Source organism: Puma concolor, chromosome A3 (genome assembly GCF_028749965.1).
Source record: "Puma concolor isolate L17-30 chromosome A3, mPumCon1.1.hap2, whole genome shotgun sequence".
Classification (NCBI taxonomy): domain Eukaryota; kingdom Metazoa; phylum Chordata; class Mammalia; order Carnivora; family Felidae; genus Puma; species Puma concolor.
In genome coordinates this window covers 56,744,264-56,763,470 of record NC_141669.1, presented here as the reverse complement: position 1 = coordinate 56,763,470, position 19,207 = coordinate 56,744,264, and the positions used below count along the sequence as shown (strand labels likewise).

Sequence of the window (19,207 nt, the reverse complement as noted above, 5' to 3'; positions counted from 1 at the left end):
AATCGGAAACAGGCTCCAGGCTCTGAGCCATCAGCCCAGAGCCTGACGCGGGGCTCGAACTCACGGAGCGCGAGATCGTGACCTGGCTGAAGTTGCACGCTTAACCGACTGCGCCACCCAGGCGCCCCTCTCTCTCTCTCAAAATAAACAAAAATCCCCACTTTATTGAGGTATGATTGACATATAAAAAACTGTACATTTTAATTGTATGCACCTCCAAGAGTTTGGGGATAAATATAAAACCATGAAACTGTCCTCACCATTAAGGCCATAAACATATCTCTCACTCCATTTCCTCCTACCACCTTTAGTATTAGTATTGTTTTGTAGTAAGAAAATTTAAAATGAGATTTACCCTTATAGCAAATTTTAAGTATACAATACAATATTGTTAGCTCTAGGCATTATGCTGTACCGTAGGTCTTCAGAACTTAGCTTGCATAACTGAAGCTTTGTAACTTTTACCATCACCTATCTTTTTCCTCCTCCGTCCAGTTCCTGGAAACCACCATTCTACTCTCTGCTATGAGTTTTACTATTTTTACATTCCACATATATGTGGGACCATTCAGTATTTGTCTTTCTGTGTCTGTCTTATTTCACTCAGCATCGTGTACTCTAGATACATCTATGTTGTTGCAAATGACAGGATTTCCTTCTTTTTAAAGGCTTAATAATATTCCACTATATGTATATACCACATTTTCTTTAACCACTCATCCACTGATGGACATTTAGGTTGTTTCCACACCTTAGCTATTGGGAATAATGCCTTAATGAATATGGGAGTGCAAGTATTTTTCTCTGAGATCCTTATTTGAATTTCTTTGGATAAATAGCTAAAATTGGAATTGCTAGATCATACAGAGTTACATTTTCAATTTTTGGAGGAACCTCCATTCTGTTTTTCATAATGGCTGTAACCAATTCACATCCCCACCAACAATGTATCAGAGTCCCCTTTTCTCCACATCCTTGCCAACACTTGTTATCTTCTGTGTTTTTGTTTTTGTTTTTAATAATAGCTGTCCTAACAGGTGTGAGGTCATATCTCCTTGTGGTTTTGATTTGCATTTCCCTGATGATCAGAGAGGTTGAGCACCTTTTTGTATATCTGCTGGCCATTTGAATGTCTTATATCTAGAGAAATGACTATTCAGGTCCTTTGCTCATTTTTTAATTGGGTTATTTGGTCTCTTGTCATTGAGTTATAAGATTTCTTGGGGCGCCTGGGTGGCGTAGTTGGTTAAGCGTCCGACTTCAGCCAGGTCACGATCTCGCGGTCCGTGAGTTCGAGCCCCGCGTCGGGCTCTGGGCTGATGGCTCAGAGCCTGGAGCCTGTTTCCGATTCTGTGTCTCCCTCTCTCTCTGCCCCTCCCCCGTTCATGCTCTGTCTCTCTCTGTCCCAAAAATAAATAAACGTTGAAAAAAAAATAAAAAGTTTAAGATTTCTTTATATATTTTAGCTACTAACCCATATCAGATATATGGTTTGCAAATATTTTCTTCCATTCTATAGATTGCCTTTTCATTTTGTTAATGGAACATAACTATTTCTAAATAGTGAACTTTATATTATAAATCTTTATTTCTGTGGGTGCTGGAAACAAAATCATAAAGAAATCATAGTTTCTCCCTAGGCATGAAAAACACACTTTCTTGAACATTGGAGACCATAAGCTTTTATCCAACGAGCAGGTTTGATGAGTTGAAGTGCTGTTGCACAGGGTTTAAAAGTAACTGGAGTCAACATTTAAAAATTAAAAACTTTCCTATTAAAAAAATTCAAATTTGCAGTTCTTGTTGAGGAGTCAAAATATCTGTCCACGCTGGGCTCACTTTCTTGTATGGCAGTGGTTACCTAGAATGGAGGGGCAGCTACCCCTTTCAAAGGTGCATGTATGTTTTCCACTTCAACAGTCGCCCCCCGCCCCGTATTTATTTTTAAAAAATGGGATATACAGTATATGTGTATGTGAGTGTGTGTATACATTTAACTACATGTGTTTACATATAAGCTTATCTATACATATATAAATATAGTCACTTATATGTTAAGAGAAAAATTTCTGTTAGGATACACATCACAGCAAACTATTATTATTATGTACTTCTCCCTGTTATGATACACCTGCATGCTTCACCCATTAGTGTTGACTATTGAGTTTCTGCCATCATTTAAGTTTTTAATCACCTTTCCAGATATTATGAAAACTGTGTTACTGATAATGACCTCCTTAAAAATTGATACTTTGAAATTTGATCATCTGGGAACTGTTCATACAACATTTTTTTTTAAGTTTATTTTGAGACAGAGAGCAAGACACAGACAACATGAGCAGGGGAGGGGCAGAGAGAGAGAGGGAGAGACAGAGAGAATTGCAAGCAGGCTCTGCACTGTTAGCACAGAGCCAGATGTGGGGCCTAAACTCACAAACTGTGAGATCATGAGCTGAGCCGAAATTCAGAATCAGACGCTTAACCGACTGAGTCACCCAGGTGCCCCTACAAGATTCTTTTTTTTTTTTTTTTAAATTTTTTTTCAACGTTTATTTTATTTTTGGGACAGAGAGAGACAGAGCATGAACGGGGGAGGGGCAGAGAGAGAGGGAGACACAGAATCGGAAACAGGCTCCAGGCTCTGAGCCATCAGCCCAGAGCCCGACGCGGGGCTCGAACTCACGGAGTGCGAGATCGTGACCTGGCTGAAGTCGGACGCTTAACCGACTGCGCCACCCAGGCGCCCCCCCTACAAGATTCTTATAGCAAACATCTATTATCTAGATTATTCACAGAGATCTTTTCTTATTGTCTGATATAGTGTTTTATTTGCTGTTTTATTTTGTTCATTCAGACCTTATTCATTTGAATATAAGCTTCTACTCATACTCTTGGCCCACTTTGTACAACCCAATATAAAGCTGGGCTTTATACTATGGCCTTTGTCCTATCCCATCTGACAGACTCTTGTGACATGATGTACATATATGTAACACTTATTTGTAATCTATATTTATGTTTGCAACCTGTAGCAACATGTTGTTTGATGGAGTCTGAAGCCCAGAGTTTTTTTTTTTCTTACGTTTGTAATATCTAATACCTAAAACCGTTTTGTGCTACACAAGTAAAGAAGTCACGAAGTAAAGGTGCAAATAAAAGGAAAGTGAGCATTGTATGATCAGAGAGACTGGGGTTGGAGGGGAAAATATACATATAAATAAGTTATGAGGAACGTTAGTGGTTTAAAGTAAAGCTATGAGGAATATTAGTGGTTTGGAAGTCACAGTGAGCAACCCTCCATGCCTCTGAGTTTTGACCTATTGAGGAAAAGATCTAAAGAGCTAGATATGCAAATAGGATGACAATTACAGAAAACCTAATTGAAGTTGCATAGGAATCCTATCAATTCTTATGGTCAGAACACTGAATTACTAAAGTGGAAGTGGTTATGAGGTGTTGGCCAATTTCATTCACAGTTAATTTAGGTCATGGTATTTGTACCATTATACAAATCTTGTGGATTTGTATAATTATTATACAAATCTTGTGGATCCAAGTATGACAAAGTACTTGTCATATATGCAGAGCCTCTCTTTCTCTGTCTGAGGTGGACAGACTGTAGTTATTGCTTGAGATAATTCTTATATAACATTCTTGGACTGCTTTTAAAATTCTTTCTAACTAAGACAATTCTTAAGAAATTTTGTACCATCTCTTATTTTGGTGTGGACTTATTGTATGGCATGTTGGAACTGTCTTACACACAGGGAAACACCTATAGCTGTGGTTTATAAAGGGCTTGTAACAATACGTGTTTACAAATTGCTTACTTTGAGATGGACAGGTGAAAGACACTATATAAGTGCCAAGTATTATTATCTGTCTAAATCTAGCTGAGTGAACAAATCTTTTTAATGCCCATTTTAATGACACAGTTGTTCCATATGGTGGACTTCAAACGCATAAAACAATCCAGAGTTAGTACGTTCCCTGGAGAGAACCAGATTGTCCAGGTGTGCCATATTTTAAACTCAGGGTAGAATTAAGAGACACAGCTTCTCAAAATTCTAGCTCAAACAGCAACTCAGACCAAGTTAATTTCTCCTTTATTGTTTCAGACAATGCAGAACTCTTCCGCTAGTGAAACAAAACCATGTATTATCTACTGAAAAGCAGGTTCTATTCATATTACGGTATTTGGGTCTGTATGGATTTTGGGAGGAAGGCCCCTGGAGCTAAGCTATTGAGATTGAGTTATTTTCATAAGCTTGATTAAGTTTGATGAGACTCATTCTGGGCAATGCTGAGTCCATGGAGATGGTGCTTCTCAAGGAGGTCTTTGGTGGTATCTTCTAAGTCTTGATGCATTTTGTTCACTGTGGTTCAAATTCCTCATGACCATAAGCCTGGCAGATGGAATTACCAGATATAGGCAACAAGGTCCAACAACCTTTGAAAATTATGGTACATTCATAAAATAGATCTGGCTTTGATAATGGTTTGATTTTTGGGGTGTCTGCGTGGCTCAGTCAGTTAAGCCTCTGACTTTGGCTCAGGTAATGATCTCATGGTTCGTGAGTTTGAGCCCCGCATCACGCTCTGTGCTGACAGCTCAGAGCCTGGAGCCTGCTTTGGATTCTATGTCTCCTTTTCTGTCTGCCCCTCCCCTGCTAGTGCTCTGCCTGCCTGTATGTCTCTCTCTCTCACTCTATCAAAAATAAATATTAAAAAAAAAGAATGGTCTGATTTTTATTGAGACAATTTCTGTTTTCTTCTTTTTCTTTGTATCTATTGTTGAAATGGAGCTCTTTATTTCTGATTGATGTAACATTCTTCTTGCAAAGTAACTCAGGTGTCCTATGTGGCATCTTGGGGAAGCTGGCTAGTCCTGTGACCACGGAGGACTGGAAGACAAAGTCTGAATGAGTGACTGAAACCAAAAGTCTTGCTTCTTGTTGGGTTGGTCTGATTAGCTTGGTGGTTATGTCTTGACTGTTGCACTGCTTAAGGCATAGTCATTATGAGGTCAAAGTGGACCATGCTGACACTAGATCAAATGCATAGGCCATATTTTCCACCCCAGTTAGCAAGTGAATGCTTTGAGTGCAGAGAAGACTGGAAGAGAGGTCAGACCTTGAAATGTGATTCAATTGTCCTTGTTGTATAGCTAGAAAAATAGTCTCTGAGTTGCCTTACTTGTAATAACTTCTTACTTGTGTGCAGTTTACAAAGGGTTGGGTATCCTAAACCCAATTTAATGCTTCAGCCACCATCCCATGTTGTAAGTCTTCCTAAGAAGATTTTAAATGCTACCTGATCCCAAATTCAAAGAACTATGGGGTCTCAGATGCAAAGGATAACTCCCAGAATAATGATAATTATGTATTGGTGACAGTGATGACAGAGGTTGCAAAAATTTACTGAGCACTTGCGATGTGAAAGGTGTTAGCTTAACTAACTTGCCCTTAACTCTTGTCAACTCACTGAATTTGTACAACACCCCACTGAAGTTTGTATTACATTATCCGCATTTAACAGATGGGGACTCTGAGGACAGAAAGTTTGTTTTATTGCCCAGCTAATATTTGTTGGGTCCAGAATTCAAATCAGGGAGTCTGGCAACATAATCCATGTCATAAGCCCCTAAGCAACTTATATTGGAATTGCCAAAAAAAAGAAGGATTCCTAGAATTGGTGGGCTTATTGACAGAAGAACTTTTTCTAACATAACTTTGAAATAAAATAAGGTAATGGGGCAGGGGAATTGGCAAAGGTGATGACACAAGTTCCATTAACTAGTTTGTTACAGAAGAGGATGGGAGGACTCGTTAGTCCTAAGAGCTCCACCTGAACAATGCCACCTTCAGTCCAAATTATTGCCGAACGAAGGGGAGGGACAGAGTGGCTAGGTGATCAAAGGCCTTCAGAGAAGGATGAAGGATGAAATGACAGCTGTGGGCTCTTCCCTGTCTCCAGAAGTTCACTGCACTGCATTTAATAATTGCTTCCTATTATTGCCTGACTGTCCTTTCCAAATAAATCTACCTGATTGGGATGGATTTGGTGTAGGAATATCTGTTCCAGCCTATTAGCCAGCAACTTTCTTGAGATTTCCCTGTCCACATTTATTAAGGAGATTGGGTGATAATTCAGCCTGGGTTCTGGTTCTCCTCCTGGTTTTAGAATTACAATAATGAGTACGGATCTTAAGCCTGAAAGTCAGCATTTTGTTTTCACATCATCCTTGTCCCTTAGCAGCAGAGGCAGGAGTATGAAACTTTGGGTGTGAAACAAAACCATCATACATCAGTGCTCTTGGTGCATTTATGATTGTGGGAGACTTTAGGGACAGGTTTTCTCCTTTATGCTTTTATTTTGCTCTCTCAACGTGAATGTATATCTAGCTATGCTGGATGCTTCTGTCATTATCAAGCAATAAAATAAACCTCTGGAGCCAAAGGATGGGGCATCATATACCTTAGGATGGATAATATGGAAAAAGCCCTCTCTTCCTTCTAGAGAATTGGATCTTCACAGTTCCTGATAATATGATAGATACAGAAATGTTTCTGGGTCTCCTCAAGTTCTGAACTTAGTACCAATGCATGACCCGGCCTCCAGAAGAGCAGTGATTTTGTTTAAAAAATCACTGTCCCCAATATTATTGATGGTATTATTGTTGAGCTCATAATAGGGGCCAGGCACTATTCAAAGCACTTCACCTGAAATAATTCAGTATGCACAATGGCTTTGTAATTAGGTATTATTGTTGGCCACATCCATTTAGCAGGATTGGAAATTGAGACTTGAAAAGACCAAGTACTTACCCAAGGCCATGTAGCAAGCACACTGGGACTCAAACATAGATCTTCTGGAGTCCTAGGTTAGTGCTCTACCTATTCTTCTCTTCCACCTTTCAGCCCTGGATGATCAGGGGACAACTTGGGTGTCAGTGAAACGTCACCAACACAGAAGACAAAGCAGAAAAAGATGGAGATGAAGAGTGCAGAAAAGAGGAACAATATGGATTCATGGCCATGGCAATCTAGGAAAGATTTCTGGAATGAAGAAGATAATTCAGCCACACTGATCATGAAATTATGCTTGAAGTAATCAAACATAACATTTTCTGAGGCAGCAGAAAGACACTCAGCTCTGAGGGGCAGCAATTAGAAGCTAGATGTTTTCTACCCATCTCACTTAATCCTCACCACCTCTTGGTCCCATTTTACTAACGGAAAAACTGGGCTGAAGTTGTCATTTCCTTGTTTGCAAAGTTAGGAAGTATCAGGGCAGTTACAGTAGCCCAGGTCAGGGTAGTTCCACATGGAACAGCCCACAAGGAGTAAAGTGGAGTCTAACCAGCACATACCTCCAGAAATCATTTTGGGAAATGTTTCTATATAAACAGAGACAATTCAAAGAACCAGCATGAGATCTGTTCCTGTCTCTGTGTCTGCTTTTGTCTCTCTCTCTCCCCTACACACACACACACACACACATACACACACACACACACGGTCCTGGTGCAGTTCCACAGGAAAAACCCAAACAATGAGACTTTTTAAGGAGGAAGACAGTGTAGTATTACTGCATTACTTTTCAACTTCTGTAATTCCTGAGCGCATATCTGGAAAAGTGAGGGGGTTTAGTGAGAGAAGTTAACATGCTTTATCTAAAACACCTTTGGTGGTTCGATTGTAACTTTGATAAGGGAATTCTACCTTTTTGGTTCTTTAAATATGTTAGAATTATCAGTGGTCTGCACCTAATCCTACATAATGTAAAAGTCATATTTAATTAAATTAATGTAACTGAAATAGTTCAGTTGGCTTAACTTGTTCATTTTCTCTAACTAAATATCAGCTTACACTAAAAATTTTATTAATCACAGTAATGAGAATTTTTATATTAAATATATATATTACATTTAGTTTAAACGTTAATAGTCTACATTATTTTAATAAATTGTGCTAAGGGAGTATATATGGAATAAGTCTCTCATGCAGATTTTATTGGTTGCTGCATAGTTAATAGACACTAATGTGATCAGAGCCTGGATGTGATCATAAGATCAGTAGTTAAAATGATTGAAATATAAATTAGGAGCGGGAATAATTGTTTGTTAGAAGCTCAGATAATAACTGTTTGGTAATGCTCAGAGGGTCGAAGAAATAAAACATTCAAATGTGCAGCAGTAGCAGGCAAGAGAAACACTTTGAGGCAGACAAAGGCACTGGATGCTTTTCTGCTAATTGCTTCCCTCTCTCTCTTTCTCTCTATGGAGGCCTAGCCCCTCTCACATCTTGCTCCCTGTTGGTTTCTCAGTGAGCCTTCTACCCAGCAACCAGAAATGCTGCTTTGTCTCCATCTCCTTTGCTTTCCCTACTCACAGTGCCTGAGTCCTTACTAATGCTGAGAAACCATCTTGCTGCCATCTTGCCATTAATATGCCTGATTCTTTAAGAACAGGTAGAAAAGCCACCCTTGGTTTATATGGGCTGGGATACTCTCTTTTCTATGGCAGAGGTCAGTAGATTCTTTCTGTAAATGTCTACATGATGACTATTTTAAGCGTTTTGGACCATATGACCCATGCGAACTTCTCAACTTTGCTCTTACAGGAACAGAAAGCAGCTATTAGATAATACTAAGCAAAGGGACATGGATGTATGTCAATAAAACTTTACAAAAACAGCTGAATTTGGCCCACTGGTCATAATTTTCTGTCTCTTCTATTTTGCCAGAAGTTCTCCTCACCCAAGACACATTTAACTTCTTTTCCTAAAAGGAGATCCTCAGTTGAAACACCTTTCTCAGCAATGGAGTTATAACAAACTTCTTAAACCTGCTTGTGTTCTGTGAAGTCCCGGCAAGGTAAAATTGGTGGTAGTTAATAAAACAAGTCGTCTATACTCCATGACCCCATAGCCCAGAGGTTAATTTAAAACCAGTGTGGTTGTATGTAAGAGACTTAATCAACTTTTCTGTCTTATAGCTATGAAGACTTTCTCCAGACGGGATTTGATGGTGACCAGATTTAATCCTACAGACTTTTTGTGTACTTTTGATAGGGAATTTCTCTTTCGTATTTGAAAATTTTCTCCCAAATTCTTGGTAGAGTACTGAAAACTGTGTTCTTCCTCTTCTCCTTCTTCTCCTTCCCCTTCCCCTCCTCCTTCTCCTTCTCCTTCTCCTTCTCCTTCTCCTTCTCCTTCTTCTTCTTTCCAGAGCCTTTGTCTCCTATCTATCCTCCCCATTCTGATTAATTCACCTACCTATTGGAATATTTTCCTTTAATTATTTATCTTGGTGGTTTGACTTGGATAGTTAAAGTTACTTTCCCACAGAGAATATTTAGTGTTTTTGAGCAATATGCCCTCTCAATCTCTTTAATAAATTCCTTAAGGAATTTGGGGATTTCTGACAGCAATTTTTGAATAAAGGGCCTCTGATTTCCTTTTCTTCCACACCCCCAGATACCATATAATTCTAACATTGTTTCTCTTAATCTCTTCTACAGGTCAACTATTTCAACTTTTGACTTCAATTATTCACTTTCAATGTTTATGTATGTTAAATTCATTAATTTCTATTAAATTCCCTTAATTTATTCACTGTGGGCAAAGCACTGTGAAAGGCGATATTGATGGAGACACACTTAAAATAGCCTCTGCCCTCAAGGCACTGATCATTAACCTAAGATACAAGGTTGCATATGATAAGTACTATGTGAGTGGCACAAAAGAAGTTAGTAAATGTGTAAAGGACATGAAGACCATTGTTCTGTGGGGCTAGAGTGTAATAGTGGATGTTGGTTGATTTTTCTATGGAATATCTACATTACTTTTGTGTGACAACCATAACCCAATTTGCTTTGGGACTACCATGCCTCTTTATTCTTAGTCAATGTTCCAACTGACTTTATTCCCAGGGCCTCACATGCCAGGCTAATGCTCAAAGTCTACTAACCTGGCTATAGATGGATTTGCCAACACACATAAAACACCAATCTGGGCATCAAATGTTGTGTGTGTGTGTGTGTGTGTGTGTGTGTACACACATGTGCATGTGTGCCATCCCAGAGGCAATTTCTCTCTTTTGTTGGACTGAACTTTTTTGACAAAGGGAGCCTGCAGGTGCTGTGGGCCACTATGGAGATCCTCAAGTGTAGTGAGTACAGAGAAGCCCAGTAGAGAATTGGATCCTGCTGACCTCATTTGAGGTCTGTATCAATCTGGAACTGAAACTGAACTGGACCCCTGAACTGCCTGAACCCTACGTTTATGAGCTACCTGAACTCTACATAGTTTTAGCTTAAAGCAGTTTATGTTGCATTTTCTGGAACAGAGATATTGATAGAGTACTTGGTAACAGAATGTGAACTTGAAAGATGGTAGAGCCTTTATAGGTAAAGATGAGGTCACAGTTTCTAAACATTTTTGTTTACATGCAAACTTCTGCATTTGACAGTGTTGAATATAGTTTTCCATTTGGGGCAAAAATACTGATTCAGATGTTGCTAGTGTTGGAAGTACTCACTGTATTCATGACATTGCCCACAGATGCCTAAACCATTCTAGGAATCCAAAATAATCAAAATTGGAAAGGGAAGTTCTGAGCACTTTAACACATTCCTTTATGTAACCCACTCATTTCCCCCAGTAACATTTCCACTGGCAATCTATGTTACACTTCAAGGTCTCCATAAGTGCCTTACTTTTTCACCTGGTATTTCTAGGCTTTGCATCCCATGAGATTTCTTAGCAGAAAATTGCTATTTTTACCCCTCTGTGAATGTATGGGAAAAGGAAAGAAAATGAATATTTTTAGAAATCCACTATATATAGAGATTTATATTTTATCTCAGGATTTTCTGTAATTCTAAAAGGAAATTACTATTACTCTCTTTAAAGATGAGAAAAGATAGGCTTGATGGGCTTATTTAATTCATAAAAGTTGCATAACTAGTACACAGAAGCATCAGGATTTGAACCTAGGTCCCCGACTCCAAAGCCCCTGCTGATTCCGCTATATCACATTGTTGTCACTTTCTACATAATCTCTGGATGACAAGCCAACTATACCCCATTTTCACTTTCTACTCATTGACCAAGGTAGGGGAGCTGGCAAGAGCCCAAGGAAAGATTTCTCTGGTTTGACCTCTCCGATACTCCTCATGGAGTTAGGCCATTATTGTGGTCCAATGTCAGAGCCATTGTTGTACCTTGGGGTAGCTGTTATTTCATTTTTTTTTTGTCTATTGTGATTGGTGGAGGTGCCTTAAGGCTCCCGACAAGGTGACAAAGCGTAAGGCTGAGAGTGTAGTGTTGTGGCTTTTGGCTGCAGTGAGTCTCTGTAGCTTCTGTTGTTAATGGCCACAGCTGTTGGGGAGGGCTGGGGGAGGCTCGGTGCTTGTCACCTCTTCAAGCACTTCCGGGCCCTTCACAGCTGGACAGCCCAGATTCTATCAACACTCTGCAGAGTGCTATTCACAGCTGGATCCCTGCTCAGCTCTGACACTGTACAGCTTTTTCAAATAACAGCACTTTCAAAGAACATGTTTAAAGTCAGCACTTCTACCCTCGCCTTTGACTCTAGCCTTATTTGATGTACTGTCCCTTAACTAGCAAACCTAAGGGGACCCACTGCACCTGCTCAGCAGGGCCATATGGAAGGAAGGAATCTAGGGAAGCTGGCAATTGTCCCTTATCCTTCCAATTTCATTAATCATACACACCAAACTCTAAGACCAGCCCTGAATGCCCAATCGTCTGCCAGGATAGACAAATAAACTAAATTTTGGTGATTAACAACCTGGCCTTGGAGTTGGTCAGATCTGGATTTGAATATCTGTGCTAGCATTTAGTAACTATATTATTACTAGGGGTGTCTGAAGCTTTAAGTCTCAGTTACAAAATGGGGATAGATTCTACTTCACAGGGTCTTTGTGACAATTAAATGAAAAAAAATTATCAAGAGCTTGGCTCACAGTATGTATTAGCATGTAGTAACTATTTTTACTGAGTGTTCTTGGTTCCTCTATTATTTTCCTGTTTTCAGTTTACATCTACTTCTTTGATGAACAAAAATGCAAATTATCTTCCAATTTCCATTGTAGACCTTAATATTTTGCACTTCAACTTTCCAGATGTGTGGGAGAAAATGTTTCTAATACTCTAGGGTATATCTTTAAACTATCTTTGAATTTTGTTACTGAACTCAAATAACTTTGCCCAGAGTGACAGTTGTGTAATGTCATATTGCGGCGTGTTTTTGGAAGGAGAGAACCACATCATCCCATATGGTAGCTCCTACAAAGATGGGGGAGTTTGAGGGCCAATGATTAAGACCTTGCTCTTTTGATTTGCAAAGTCCGTGGTCCTCACATGGATATCAAGACCTTTTACCCAAGCCCCATTTGCTCTATACTCAGAGAGATGCTTTCAGGATGATATGTTTTGAAAAATGTGGATTCTGCCATCATGAGTTTTCTGAAGGGTTTTCTGCAGTGCAGTATTTGTTGAACCAGAAATCAGGTGTCCATATCATCCATATTGCTGAGTAGAAGGAATCTCAAGTCAATGGTCTCAGCTTTGATAGCAGCAGGACAGGCAAGCATAACTGGAAGAGAAGGGGCTGGTAGGATTCCCTGGGGTCTTGGGGATTTTATTATTCTCCCTCTATCTTGGGCCTGATTTTAAACTTACCATCCTTGGACTTATAGAGAACTATCACCTGAAGCCCTCTACAAGAATCAAACCCCTCCATGGAAGGCAGAAGGCATCTCTGCCAACATTCTTCACCTTGGCACCAGATCACTTTTGGCAGTCAAATGCCAGGATCAGAAGCACAGTGTGGTTCTGAAGACACTTCAGGGTGGTTTGTAGTCGAGTAACAGTTGAACGTAGCTAGTGCTTTTAGGACACAAGAACTGGGGCAGAGAAAGAGCACATTGATTGATCCCCTGCTGAAAATGTGATGAATAAGTTGAATGAAAGGGAGGATCACTTAATGGGTTCAACTCTGCTGTAGATACTGTGAGGCTGGAAAGAAATACAAAGCTCAGTTTCTGTCCTTAAGGAACTAGTATTTGTGTTGGCAAGGCAAGAGTAAGGCACATGAAGCAACAGGCTAGATGGGGGAGTGTGTGATTAAGTGACGACCGAGTAGTACAGACAGAAAGTGCTCTTGGGGCCTGGCCTTGGGAGAGATGGTGGAGACGGCCAAGTGTTGACAGGTTTGCAGTGATCTGATGTTTTTGTGAGATGTTCGCCCAGGGTTAGAGACGCAGTCATGGCTGTGAATGTGGCAATTCCAAAAATCACATCTCAATGATCGTTTCATCTTCTCAAGTCCCAGACCCCTGTTGATTGAGGAAATCACATTGGAAACTTTTCAGGGTCATAGGATAGTATTTTGTGCTTTCTAAGAAGCCATTTAGTAAGAGTTTCAACAGTTCTCAAGTTCTGGTAGACTTGTAAATTTCTAAATGTATGAGATCAGGGTTGCCTTACTTCTACTCACTGACTGCATGACCTTGAGCTTGTAAACCTGCTAAGCTTCACTTTCTCTGCTGAATGAGAATGATAATACTATCCTCACAGAGTTGTTATGAGGATCACAGAAGATAATGTATACAAAGTGGTTGGTACATGGGCGGGGTTTTAATACAAGACAGGTTTATCATGGCGACTGGTGGGGCTGTAAAGAAACATCTTTGAAATATAAAACATAAATCAGAAATTTATAATTTTTTTTGAAACATAAAATCAGAGAATGTGAGGGCTGCAAGGGAGCAGAACGATCACTTGGGCCATCTCCTTGTTTTATAGACAAGGAATGGAGGCTGAAATAAACTAAATTATTTGTGTAACAACACACCAGCAGTAGCGTTGGATAAGCCACCATGCCTCCTAACTGGTATTTCATAGCATTTCCTTATCATACGGCCTCCTATGCTAGATTGGTACAGTAAATTATTGAGCTAAGAAACTCCTTCTTCATACCTGTCTCCTTCCTTCACTGTCTTCCTCTGATATTATCAATAACTACTTTGTGTTATGCATTATGAGGGAATTAAAAGTAAACGAGATTCAGTCCTTGCTCTCAAGGACTGGGGTCAGAAGCAGGCAGATTTGGTTTACATCCTTGGACTTAACCTTCAGCAAGTTACTGAAACTTCCTGTCTGTCTATTAAAAGGGTATAATAAGTATAACTACTTTCTCGGGCTTTTGTGCAGATAATTGAGAATGCAGTACAGTGCTTGGCACATAAGAAGTGTTCCATCAAGGACAGCTATATTTATACAGGAAAGGCACCAGTGGCATTGTGTATAGGAGAGAACAGAATGGTAAAAATGGAATCACAGAATCATAATAAAGGATGTCTGATGCTAAGTAGTGATTCTATGTTCTAAAGTTCTTTCATGACTGATTTTTTCATTCTTCAGGAATGGGTTCTAAGGTATTACACTAGACAGGAGACTCAGAGTTACTAAAGCTTTTTTCAAAGAATGCTTTCCACCATGCTTAACATCACAGAGTGATGAGGCTCAACAAATATGAGACCATTAAATTTTCTTGGGAAGTCAAAAGTGGTGAACCCGGACTCTTTTTTTAAAGTATCTTTTGCCAAATTTTTATTTCTCAAACCAGTTTCTGATCAGTACCTTCATCTAGGCATATGAACTCCCCGTGTTCCTTACAGTTCTATTACAGATCCTTTTTTCATCAGCTCTATTATTATACATGCTTTTCAGACTCACTCTCAATGTAATCATACCTACCATTTCCTTTATAGTGATTTATGACTTTATTAAAGCTCTTAGATTTCTGTTCAGATTTCTAATCTGTTGACTTGGGTCACTTTGTATAATTTAATTATTGTCAGAGGTTTTGCTAAAGGTAGGGACACCTGCATTTAATTAATGCACTGTTTGCATATTTTACATCATAAATAATGATGCCCAATAAATTACATCTTAATACTAATCCTGTAGTAGTCTCACCACAACTCCTTGCATTTAAATCCCTGCCATGGATCAAATCATCGTCAATGGCACTTGACATCTAAATTTTTCCCCAGGACCTTTCTGACCACTATGATGATTCTTCCTTTTTACTCACATATATTATAGTTCTATCCAGAGCTTTTTTATAAGTTGACCAGTAAAGATGAAGAGTGACACAATTTGACTTTTTTTCTCTGTGATTTCCTTTTCCGGATATACAAATATCAAGAATCCATGGCCAGGAGCCAGTTCATCTTTTTCTAGACACTTAATCACAAATCTACATAAAGATCACTGTGGGTTATGGTGGAATTGATGGGCCACTGTTTCGAATACAGCTCCTTCAGACTGTACAAATCAAAGTCACCATTTTAAGAAAGTATTTCAATTTTACTTTCATCAAAGAGTTAAAAAGCCAAAGCCTTTTAGCGTCTCATTTCACTTACACACATAGCCCATTATAACCTGCATAAACAAGGATGACAAGTTGAGATTAATGAGAGTCCCCAAGTGACAGAACAATTTAATTGTCAGAAATCATAGGAGCTGAACTTTACCAGTGTATTTATATAAGACAACCATACTCTAAAAACTTCCCTAATTGATTATGACCAATAAGTAATAACTTGGAAAGCAGTTTTCTGGTATACAAATAACAAATGACTCATAATAGTTAATTGAGGTATTAAGATGCATAAGGGAAGAATATTAGATTGACTAGATAAATGATTCATAATGTAAGGCAAATAATTGGAGAGTTCATACTCCTAAGTAGGATATAGCTCATAAGCAATGCTGAAAGTACATCAAATAAAGGGAATTGTGTGTGTTGCTAAATGAACTCCCAGCTAATTGGGTATCATAGCTATGTTGCCTCCAGGACCCACTGGATCCTTGCTTTCAGGCAAAGTAGTCTTCTGTAGATCCTTCTAAACCACAGTCTTATCTTGGATCCTGCAGCCCTGCAACATACCCTGCAACATAAGGGTATGAGGTCAGAGGTGGGGTGGTGGGTGGAGCAGCAGAAAGTGGACTGTATTTTGGCCAAGCGCATACTATATTGCCTAGTCCTGTCTTTCAAGGGTAAGTCTCTGACTGGCCATTGGCCGAACTTTGGGGATCAAGGGCACATGATCTAAAGTCTCTCTCAGCAATCTCCATGCTGAACTTACTTGCAGATGGCGGCAGCAAGTTTGGGGATCCTTTGTACCCAAATATCTCTGTTTTCCATGTGTTAGATTGTTCTCCATCTCAAATCCCAGTAGGTTAAGAAGTTTGATCAAAGTCAACAGCAGAAGTAAGTGGGTACATTTAAGCATTCCAACACCAGGTTATGTTCTCTGTAGTCTCTGTCTAATATAATTAAGGATAGTTTCAGGGGTGCCTGGGTGGCTCAGTTGGTTAAGAATCTGACTTTGGCTCAGGTCATGATCTTGAGGTTTGTGAGTTTGAGCCCCCTGTAGGGAGGGCTCTGTGCTGATGGCTCAGAGTCTAGAGGCTGCTTCAGATTCTGTGTATCCCTCTCTCTCTGCCCCTCCCTTGCTCATGTTCTGTCTCTCTCTCAAAAATAAACAAACATTTACAAAAATTTTTAAAAAATAAAAAAAGAACAGTTTCTCAAAAATGTGATAAAAGAGCACAGTTTTCTTTTAAGTCATTGTCTATTTTGTCTTCATTTGCCACATACAGGTTTTAGTGAGTGTTGTATACAGTATTTATGCATTAGAGCTGTACTACAATTTCTCGTTGGGAATTTCATACAAAATCCTGCACTCTCAGTGCACTTTGGCTGACTTTAATTTCTGACTGCCCAAAGGTTCCAAATATTCCAAGCCCATTTCAAACTTCTTTCTGAACATCTTCTAAAATTCTGTTTTGCAAGTACATGGATGTCACTTAACTTCTCCAATAGCAAAGTTGGTACCCCATAGGCTTCATCTTACTTTAATTTTAAAACAATAACATCTTTCATTGATTTTAGTGAGAGACACACAGTGTTTGTTAAGTGACTACAACATGCGTGCCCCACGCCATTCCAGGTGTTTGACTTTTAATCCTCACTAAACTTCCAGAAATAGAAGCTAATCTTTTGTTTTGCAGATGAGAAGCCTGAACTTGAGGGAGATTAAGAGACAAAGTGTATTTTATACCCTTCTTCCCTTGGTATCCTTTATTCCCAGTTATGATGGGCACATTTTCTAGCACCAAAGTAGACAGTTTAATAAATACCAGTAAAATCTAATTCAGCAAATGCCTGATTAGGCTTTAGGATTAATGGGTAAATAAATTTAGACCGAGCAACACTGTTCTATTTTTCCAACTAGAGAACTAACACTCGGTGTCTGATGGTGATTTGGTAGCATTTTTAAGAAATAAGAGACTGGGGGCGCCCAGGTGGCTCAGTTGGTTAAACGTTTGACTTTGGCTCAGGTCATCATCCAATGGTTCATGGGTTTAAGCCCTGCGATGGGCTCTGTGCTGACAACTCAGAGCCTGGAGCCTGCTTCAGATTCTGTGTCTCCCTCTCTCTCTGCTCCTCCCCTGCTGGTGCTCTCTGTCTCTCTCTCACTCACTCAAAAATTAATATACATTAAAAAAAAAAAGAAAGAAGAGACCGTACTTACATACATACATATCTTAATTGTCTGAGGAAACCTTCATGGAATATAGTTTCTTAATTTAGAAACATAGTTGGTCACAGCTCTCTTCTGGGCAAATCCCCACAACAGCTTCTAGTGCCTTTTGGGGCAAAGAGCCACAATCTTTACAGATACCTGCTGTTCCTTGAACTCTAGGCTCTTCCTCACATATCTACATATAGCTCAATCCCTCACCTAGAAGTATTTGCGTAACTGTCCTTCACCTTCTCAATGAGGTTTACTCTGGCCACTGTATTTAAGAGGGCAACCTACGCTGTCCCCAACTCCCAAACTCCTGATCCCCTCAGTCTATTCAATTTTCTCTATCTTCCTTAGGATTTAACATGCTTTAACTTATAGGAAAAATTTCTAATTTATTGTTTTTATTGTTTATTGAATTTCTCTCACCATGAAGATGTAAGATACAGGAGGGCATGTATCAACATCTTGTTCACTGATATATCCCACGTGCCTACAGGAATGTCTTCTCATGGCACTTGGGTGGCTCAGTCACTTAAGCCTCTGACTCCTGGTTTTGGCTCAGGTGATGATCTCATGGTTGATCAGATTGAACCCCGTGTCAGGCTTCGCACTGGCAGTGCAGAGCCTGCTTGGGGTTCTCGTTCTCCCTCTCCCCCTCCCCTACTTGCTCTCTCAAAAATAAATAAATAAACATTTATAAAAAAAGAATGTCTGCTCAATAAGGGCTAAATGAATGGATAACAATAAATATTTGTTGAATGAATAGAGAGTAAACTACTTTTTCCTTAAATAATTTAGTCTTTGTACTAAACTATTCTTATTGTCTGGGGGTTAAAAATGATCATTGCTGGATCTGTGCAGATTTTCAAAACTTCTTCATTTTATTAGGTGTCTTGCCTTTTAAATTTCACCTAAAGATGTAAAAAATACACCATTTGGTTATTTTTAAGTACAGTGAAAAAAACTACTAAAAACTTAACTTCTAATTTTCAGTAGTGACTAGCTCTAAGGAGAACATGCTGCCATCTTGGTCTGTCTAACTTCTTTCACTGATGATGCATTCAAAGAACTATGGCAGTAAGTACTACCCTCACGGATGCTGTGCTGGTGAGTGGTTGGGATATGGAGGAGACACTTGAATGTTGATGGCTGGCCTCTCAGAATATTCTTGTTGGACTCTGTTATAACTGCCCCACCAGTCTGGCATGTGTGTTATGTATGTCATTCTCCTTTTTTTTTTTAATTTTTTAATTTTTTATTTTTTATTTTTTTTTTAATTTTTTTTTTTTCAACGTTTACTTATTTTTGGGACAGAGAGAGACAGAGCATGAACGGGGGAGGGGCAGAGAGAGAGGGAGACACAGAATCGGAAACAGGCTCCAGGCTCCGAGCCATCAGCCCAGAGCCTGACGCGGGGCTCGAACTCAGGGACCACGAGATCGTGACCTGGCTGAAGTCGGACGCTTAACCGACTGCGCCACCCAGGCGCCCCTGTATGTCATTCTCCTAAGTGACCACAGGGAAGTTTGTTCTTTAAATCTCATGAACGTCTTTCCTCCCTCTTCTCTTCTT

General features: G+C 39.4%; 1 long non-coding RNA gene across 6 annotated transcripts in view; it reads right to left on the bottom strand.

The window, feature by feature from the left end:
- Positions 1-19,207, bottom strand: part of LOC147582465 (uncharacterized) — a 529,319-nt gene that overhangs the window by 13,536 nt on the left and 496,576 nt on the right. For 2 of the 6 annotated variants that reach the window (XR_015248721.1, XR_015248724.1), the window contains one exon: positions 18,313-18,546. The exons of the other annotated variants lie outside the window; for them this stretch is intronic. This is a non-coding gene — a long non-coding RNA (uncharacterized LOC147582465). Of the gene's footprint in view, positions 1-18,312; positions 18,547-19,207 lie in introns of those variants that run through there. 6 annotated transcript variants of the gene reach the window in all.